The sequence below is a fragment of the Palaemon carinicauda genome, chromosome 11 (assembly GCF_036898095.1).
Source record: "Palaemon carinicauda isolate YSFRI2023 chromosome 11, ASM3689809v2, whole genome shotgun sequence".
Lineage (NCBI taxonomy): Eukaryota > Metazoa > Arthropoda > Malacostraca > Decapoda > Palaemonidae > Palaemon > Palaemon carinicauda.
The window spans coordinates 144,209,712-144,218,555 of NC_090735.1; the positions used below are offsets into that span (position 1 = coordinate 144,209,712).

The 8,844-nt window shown below is 42.2% G+C and overlaps 1 long non-coding RNA gene across 1 annotated transcript in view; it reads right to left on the reverse strand.

Moving 5' to 3' along the window:
- LOC137650266 (uncharacterized) overlaps positions 1 to 8,095 on the reverse strand; it is a 136,644-nt gene extending 128,549 nt beyond the window's left edge. Inside the window, exon 1 of the long non-coding RNA XR_011045949.1 lies at positions 7,780 to 8,095. This is a non-coding gene — a long non-coding RNA (uncharacterized lncRNA). The remainder of the gene's footprint in view (positions 1 to 7,779) is intronic.
- Positions 8,096 to 8,844: the final 749 nt, after the last annotated feature.

Below are 8,844 nucleotides of genomic sequence, written 5' to 3' on the forward strand. Positions count from 1 at the left end.
CGCTAACTCATTTCTAACACCCGTTCTCACCCTCACCACTTCGTTCCTAACCCTATCAACTCGAGATACACCAGCCATACTCCTCAGACACTTCATCTCAAACACATTCAATTTCTGTCTCTCCAACACTTTCATTCCCCACAACTCCGATCCATACATCACAGTTGGTAGAATCACTTTCTCATATAGAACTCTCTTTACATTCATGCCCAACCCTCTATTTTTTACTACTCCCTTAACTGCCCCCAACACTTTGCAACCTTCATTCACTCTCTGACGTACATCTGCTTCCACTCCACCATTTGCTGCAACAACAGACCCCAAGTACTTAAACTGATCCACCTCCTCAAGTTACTCTCCATTCAACATGACATTCAACCTTGCACCACCTTCCCTTCTCGTACATCTCATAACCTTATTCTTACCCACATTTACTCTCAACTTCCTTCTCTCACACACCCTTCCAAATTCTGTCACTAATCGGTCAAGCTTCTCTTCTGTGTCTGCTACCAGTACAGTATCATCCACAAACAACAACTGATTTACCTCCCATTCATGATCATTCTCGCCTACCAGTTTTAATCCTCGTCCAAGCACTCGAGCATTCACCTCTCTCACCACTCCATCAACATACAAGTTAAACAACCACGGCGACATCACACATCCCTGTCTCAGCCCCACTCTCACCGGAAACCAATTGCTCACTTCATTTCCTATTCTAACACATGCTTTACTACCTTTGTAGAAACTTTTCACTGCTTGCAACAACCTTCCACCAACTCCATATAACCTCATCACATTCCACATTGCTTCCCTATCAACTCTATCATATGCTTTCTCCAGATCCATAAACGCAACATACACCTCCTTACCTTTTGCTAAATATTTCTCGCATATCTGCCTAACTGTAAAAATCTGATTCATACAACCCCTACCTCTTCTAAAACCACCCTGTACTTCCAAGATTGCATTCTCTGTTTTATCCTTAATCCTATTAATCAGTACTCTACCATACACTTTTCCAACTACACTCAACAAACTAATACCTCTTGAATTACAACACTCATGCACATCTCCCTTACCCTTATATAGTGGTACAATACATGCACAGACCCAATCTACTGGTACCATTGACAACACAAAACACACATTAAACAATCTCACCAACCATTCAAGTACAGTCACACCCCCTTCCTTCAACATCTCAGCTTTCACACCATCCATACCAGATGCTTTTCCTACTCTCGTTTCATCTAGTGCTCTCCTCACTTCCTCTATTGTAATCTCTCTCTCTCATTCTCATCTCCCATCACTGGCACCTCAACACCTGGAACAGCAATTATATCTGCCTCCCTATCATCCTCAACATTCAGCAAACTTTCAAAATATTCCGCCCACCTTTTCCTTGCCTCCTCTCCTTTTAACAACCTTCCATTTCCATCTTTCACTGTCTCTTCAATTCTTGCGCCAGCCTTCCTTACTCTCTTCACTTCTTTCCAAAACTTCTTCTTATTCTCTTCATATGACTGACCAGTCCCTGACCCCACCTCAGGTCAGCTGCCCTCTTTGCCTCACGTACCTTGCGCTTTACTTCCACCTTTTGCTCTCTATATTTTTCATACTTCTCTATACTATTACTCTGCAGCCATTCTTCAAAAGCCCTCTTTTTCTCTTTCACTTTTACCTTCACTCCTTCATTCCACCATTCACTGCCCTTCCTCATGCTGCCTCCAACAACCTTCTTGCCACATACATCACTTGCAATCCCAACAAAATTTTCTTTTGCTAACTTCCACTCCTCCTCTAAATTACCAGTTTCTCTTACTCTCACCTCGTCATATGCCATTTTCAACCTTGACTGATATTTACTTTTTACCCCCGGTTTTATTAGCTCTTCAACCCTCACTAGCTCCCTTTTACATCCACCTACTCTATTCCCCCACTCTTTTGCTACAACTAATTTTCCTTCCACCAAAAAATGATCAGACATGCCGTTAGCCATACCCCTAAACACGTGCACGTCTTTCAGTCTTCCAAACATTCTTTTAGTTATCAACACATAATCCATTAATGCCCTTTCTACTACTCTTCTATTTGCCACTCTCACCCATGTATACTTATTTTTATCTTTCTTTTTAAAGAAGCTAGCACTTATTACCATCTCTTGTTCAACACACATATCTACCAGTCTCTCACCACTCTCATTTTCACCTGGTACGCCATACTTCCCAATGACACCTTCTACCTCTCCAGCGCCCACTCTAGCATTTAAGTCACCCATAACAACTACATAATTTCTTCTACCCAGTCCTTCTACACACCTAGTTAATTCACTCCAGAACTCATTCCGCTCTTCTTCACTTTTCTCACTACCTGGCCCATACGCACTGACAAACGCCCAACATTCCCTACCCAACCTAACCCTTACCCACATTAACCTAGATGATATCTCCTTCCATTCCACTACTTTACCTGTCATATATTCACTCAGCAATAAAGCCACACCCTCTCTCGCTCTTCCCCTTTCAATCCCAGACACTCTACCAGACATTTCACCAAACATCACTTCACCCTTTCCTTTCATCTTTGTCTCACACAAGGCCAATACATCCATCCTTCTACTTCTAAACATACTTCCAATCTCGCATCTTTTACTCTCTATTGTACTACATCCACGCACATTCAAACACCCCAAAACTAGAGTGCGGGGAGCAGTCACTCTCCCCCCCAGCTCCATCTCTTTGTTGCTGTCTCGCAGGATTTTTTATACAGGAGAGGGGGTTCCCAGCCCCCTCGTCCCGTCCCTTTTAGTCGCCTCTTACGACACGCAGGGATAACGTTGGCGCTATTCTAATTGTTTTATGCCCCCGCGGCATAGACACTGCCGGCGCTGTGCCGGCAGGGTAGAGGTGACAGTCCACTGAAGTAGTATGATTAGGTGGCGCCGGCAGCATGACGGCATGCTGGAAGCATGCTGGGTGCCGGCAAATCACCGTTGAGGGGGAACCCCTCCCAGCCATCAGTGTATGTGGCAGAGAGAGGGCGAAACCTCAAGATGATGGCAGATCGCCGGCATGTCAGCGGCCCCCGGCAGTCGGCAAGCAACCAGCTTTAGGTACTCCAACCCTGACGTCAATCAATGAGACATAGAGGATACCGGGACTAAGCTGACAGCTGTTGCCGGCAGAGTAGTGTGGCAGTGGACTGGCACTGATGAGATAGAGAGAAAGTATAGAAGAAGAATGAGGGAAGGGCGGTAGCTCACTACCCAAATCTCATCTTCTTCCGGAAGGAGTGTTCAAATGGAAGGGAGAGAATGGCAACCTTTCATCCACCCGCAACAGAGCCGGCAGTCGGCTAGAGTTGCGAGTGGTGGCCCAAGGGAGGACCAAAGAACACTAAGATAGTGAGGTCTTCCCGCCGGCAAACCGACCTGTCGTGTGTTATCCCATAGTTCAACTATATGAGGGAAGCCCAGCAGTTCGGACTAACCAACGAAAGGACCAGGCCGACCCCACAACCCGCCGACACATGGTCGAGTTGTAGGACGGTGGACAGAGGTGTGATGGCTAGGCCATCACTAAAGGACAGAGGGGGAGGGGAGAGGGTCCTGAGGAGGAGTGTAGGGGAAGGCATGAGCCCTCACCGACACTCCTTGGGGGGGGGGGGGGGTTCTGTTTCAGTACCAGCACTATCCCAGGTGTAGGAAGAATTCGTTCTCCAGCCTAGGGTAGGTTAGTACAGTGAAGGAGCAGCACTGATGTACCGTCCTAAACTATAAAGAAACAGAATCCCAGGGCCTGTCTAACCTAGACTAGGGGAACATGTCCCCCAGCACAGGGAAGGCAGGTGTAGGACAAGTCGCTAGGCCACAGGGAGGAAGGATCGTAACCCTACCAGGTGTGGTCTAGGGGGAAGGAAAAAGCGCCCCCAGCCCCTTTTTGCCGACCAGCAGGGACCAAAATCAGAGTTCATTCGCTTAATGGGGTAGCTGGGGGCAAACGACTGGTACTCTGAGGTTCTGTCCCAAACTCAAAGCTCATGTACTATGGCTATGAGTGGGGAAAGAAAATCCTAGCCTAACCTCACTTGAATACGATTCAAGGTAAGGAGGGCTAGGATGTAGACTAGGCTACCTCAGAGGGAGGAGATTACCTTGGATAAGGTAACTGGGGAGGTGAGAAAGTATACAAAAGCCCTAAGCGTTAGGTTAGGGGCAATGGAGTCGACTACCAAGATCATCTAAACTCCTTGTATACTTCCTAGAAGGAGAAAAACTTGTGCAATCACTGAATCTTATATGTATAAATGCCTAACATCTTCATTTCATAATTTAACACCAGGAACACTTATTATATCATGCATGAAAGTAAACAAGAACGCCTAAGCTATCAAGCCTAGGGGGTAGACTAGCAATCTAGCCTACGAATTCGGCTACCTACACTCCCCGAAAAAGAATACTATCGGCATAATATAACTAATTCCTAGCAATGAAGACTAAATAACTAATGCTGATAATTAGTTATAAGACCGGGAAGGTTATTCTGGCAAACTAAATAAAGCATGCGAAGCGATCAACAGCGTCGGCATCATGATGCCTCCGGTCAAGGCATAGCTCCGCCACAAAACACGGTATTTTGAGATAAAAAGGCGTTACTTTACGGCCAGAGCTAATTTATACAATACAAGAATATGGTACTCAACTTTCCAGACGAAGGCGAGGCAGAAGATTGCGACATGATGAATTTACTGAATTTACAAGCGAACAACCAGGAAAAAGCATCTGGTCATAAACGCTACATATGAAGGAATGGGGAAGGCGAGTAACGGTGACATCAACTAAGATGGCGGCGGTTATGACGTCACAGAGTACCGTAACAGTAACGAAGGAGATCTTAGTAACGGCTCCTCCCATAACTTGCTACCCTTCCCCCTAGAAGCGTAAACGCTATGTGGGGTGCAGTTAGCTATGTGGCGTGTCAAGCATACGTCCCGTTATTATACGATATCCTAAAGGGAAACCTTATGGGTACTCGCGCCAGAAGTTAGAATTCTGTGAAACCTTTAGTTTAATTCTCTGGGAATAACTACTGTAGTCATATATACCCTAAGGAAGCTACTGAAGGAACGACATGGCTCGAGCCCAAAAATAACATTTGTGAATGGATAGCAGAAAGCATGGTAAAGTAAATGAACTCTGATCCAATACAATGGAAGGGTGTGGTACAGCGACTGTTGAAAATCTACATGCCGAGACTCTGGTTCAATGGTCTCTCTTCATCATCCTGACACCCAAAATACCCCAGGCCTTAAAATTAGCAGGTGATATCATTAACAATGCATAACTAAACGGGTAAGTTATGAATTTTCGAAACTAAAAAAAAAAATGTATAATTATCAACTTTCATAAGATAGAATTTTACTTAAAAAAATAAATATTGGTGGGTAAAGTTTTAGATTCAACCAAATTGGGAAATGTATTATATTAATATATTTTCCTAGTAAAGCACGTGATAACAAAAAACTTTCTCTCAATACATTATTGACGCTGATGTCTACTTACAGAGATAATTATTTCAGTTAATGTAGGTCTGCATTTTATTTCTAAGTGTTCTGTATACCTTTACGCTGCCACGGGACCTAGCCCTTGTTCGTTTGTATGTCTGTTTTCATCTTACTTGGCTCCGCCCCATTGCGTAATGTGACAATATTTACTTGAATGCGCATTTGCTCCTCCCACTAATGTCGCTCCTCCAATCTAAATACTACTGGGTTCTTTTCAAGGGTTATTATTGGACGATTCATTGGTCTCTCAGTCTTGTTTCAAGGATCTGTTTTTCGTGCAATATAACATTGTAAACGATAGTATTTTGTTTTTTTCCCTATTTCATTATGGGAGAAACCCGTGATTGTCGTTTGTTTTCGGTTTTCAAAAGTTCCGGTTTCTATATTTTCATCACACGTCACTTAACTGTCATGGATCCTCCGGTACGGTTGTGTGAAATATGTCGTTATTCCTATTTTGATGTGATCGGCCGATTTCATGGGAATTATAATGGAACTCCTGAAGTAGTGAATCGTTTTCTAAGGAAGCATTCCGTATTACCTTTAAGTGTCCAGTGTGGTAAATGTGATTCGCCTTTACATTTTCGTGAGGATAGACATGTGTGGTATTGTACCAAATCTGAACGTATTCCAGTACTTGATGATTCAGAAGAGGGTCAACCACAACCTTCCACATCTTCATCGTCATCTTCCGTTTAAGGTAAGAAGTGATTTAACAAAATATATATATTCAAATTTACCCCTGGTTAAGGGGGGGGTCGCAGGGGGGGGGGGGGAAGCCCCCCCCCCCCCCCCCCCCCCCCCCCCCCGGTAGGGGTACAGGGCCCCTAGGTTAGGTTAGGTGGGTTTGTTAGGTTCTGTGGTGCCCTGAAAATTACTGTGGCCTTCAGGGGGGGTCGCAGGGGGGGCGAAGCCCCCCCCCCGGTAGGGGTACAGGGCCCCTAGGTTAGGTTAGGTGGGTTTGTTAGGTTCTGTGGTGCCTTGAAAATTACTGTGGCCATAAGGGGGGGTCGCAGGGGGGGCGAAGCCCCCCCCCGGTAGGGGTACAGGGCCCCTAGGTTAGGTTAGGTGGGTTTGTTAGGTTCTGTGGTGCCCTGAAAATTACTGTGGCCTTAAGGGGGGTCGCAGGGGGAGCGAAGCCCCCCCCCCCCCCCCGGTAGGGGTACAGGGCCCTTGGGTTAGGTTAGGTGTGTTTGTTAGGTTCTGTGGTGCCCTGAAAATTACTGTGGCTTTAAGGGGGGGTCGCTGGGGGGCCCTACCCCCCTCCCCCCGGTAGGCCTAGTTAGGGGTATGGGGGAGGGGTGCTGGAACATTAATTATTCATTTATTGCAAATATCATTCAATGCCCCAACACCCTCCCCCCCCCTTCCCCCACCCAAAACCCCGGTTCCCAAAGGGTGTCCCCCATAATTGGTGGGATGAACTAGGGTATACATAGTAAATCTCTAAATTGGTTGGTTTGCAGTCAAAATAAACGTTAAATTCATTGAAACCACACTATTTCTGATGCAACAAATATATTTTTATTGCATTTTTCCAAATTTGGCTGAAACTAAAAATTTACCTATTGGTGTACTAATCATAGCATCTGCGTAAGCTAGGTTAGGTTAAATTGAAATTATATTAGGTTAGGCGCAAATGAGGTCTAGGCTAGTCGAGTATAAAAATGTGTTAAAACAGATAAAACTCAATATGAAAAAATAATGCAATGATGAAATAGAAATACTATTGAAGTGCAATTTTTGGAAAATTTTAGATCCGATCAGTTAAAGGAAATGTTATGATGAAATTGAAATACTATTGAAGTACAATTTCAAAATAAAAAGAAAAATATTTTACAAGATTCATTATCAGAGTAACCTACAAAACAAGAGTTGACAGGATGACAGAATATAAAAGAAATAAAAAAAAAAACAGCCAAAAATGAGAAAATAAATGATTCGTCTTCTTTCAAAGTATATAAAGCTCCAAGTAACTACTCAATCATATCAAAATCACATATCTTAAAAATATTTAGAATCCTTGCTTATATAGGCCATTTAAATGGCAATCGTTTATATTTAAAGCAAGATCTCACTGAGAAAAACGGTAGAATCTGTTGCTTAACAGTGAATACAAAAGGAGACATTTTCTTACGATCTCATAACCTTATTTCTTTTTTTAATCTAGACGGTAGACGCCATTCCCCAATAAGAACAGTAAAATCTTCTTACCTTAATCTTAAACTTTTTATCGTATAGTATGTTAGTAACCACTTGGAGCAACCACTTGGAGCTGACTATCCAAAGCATTTGTTCGTCCACAAGAACCTGGCTGCCTGAGATACCCTTTTCAGAGGAGGCTATCCATAGGTTCTTGTTAATAGAGTGATTAGTTATTTACACCTAAACTCAACTCAAATAAACTTGACATTGGAAAGTTCAGGTGACTAAAATTATTATAAGAGTAATTTTCAACGGCCACTAAATGAGCTTCCTGAAAAAAAAGCTAAAATTCACTTGTAACTTGTGAGTTGTGACTCTCGCTCCGCTGTCCTTGGCCTAGAGACTTCTGTTAAGAAAAACCAAAGGCGTACAGTTTTTAGGGAAAACTTTGTTATCTTGACAGCTTTATTTACTTCGACAATTCCTGGATCCATCTGTAACGAAACAAACCTTTATTTTTGTACATGGATTGTATAGATTGGCAGGGTAACACGTTATTTATTCATAGGATTCTATATATATATATATATATATATATATATATATATATATATATATATATATATATATATATATATATATATATATATATATATATATATATATATATATATATGAATCTAGATACACAACTTACCAAGAGGATTTGAGTGTTTCAATGAAGGCTATCATTCTATATGTGAGTAAACGGAACAAGTACACAATTATAAGCTACCTTTTATTATATATATATATATATATATATATATTATATATATATATATATATATATATATATATATATATATATATATATATATATATATATATATATACATGATTTTATCATAATTACCTGGTCTTACTTGGTTTCATTTGAAACTATCAACCACTTAGTTTTCTAAAACCAATTCCTTTTCCTGATAACTGATTTGATTTCCAGCTCAATTTAATCACTAAGAAGTATTTTATGCAATGTGCCACAGGTAGGCTAGTTAAAAATTTTCCGTATGGATATATTTTACACGCCTGTCCCTTCAATTGCGCTTTTATATAGTAGGTCTAGTGTTGCTATTCTTCTATCAAACTGTTCAC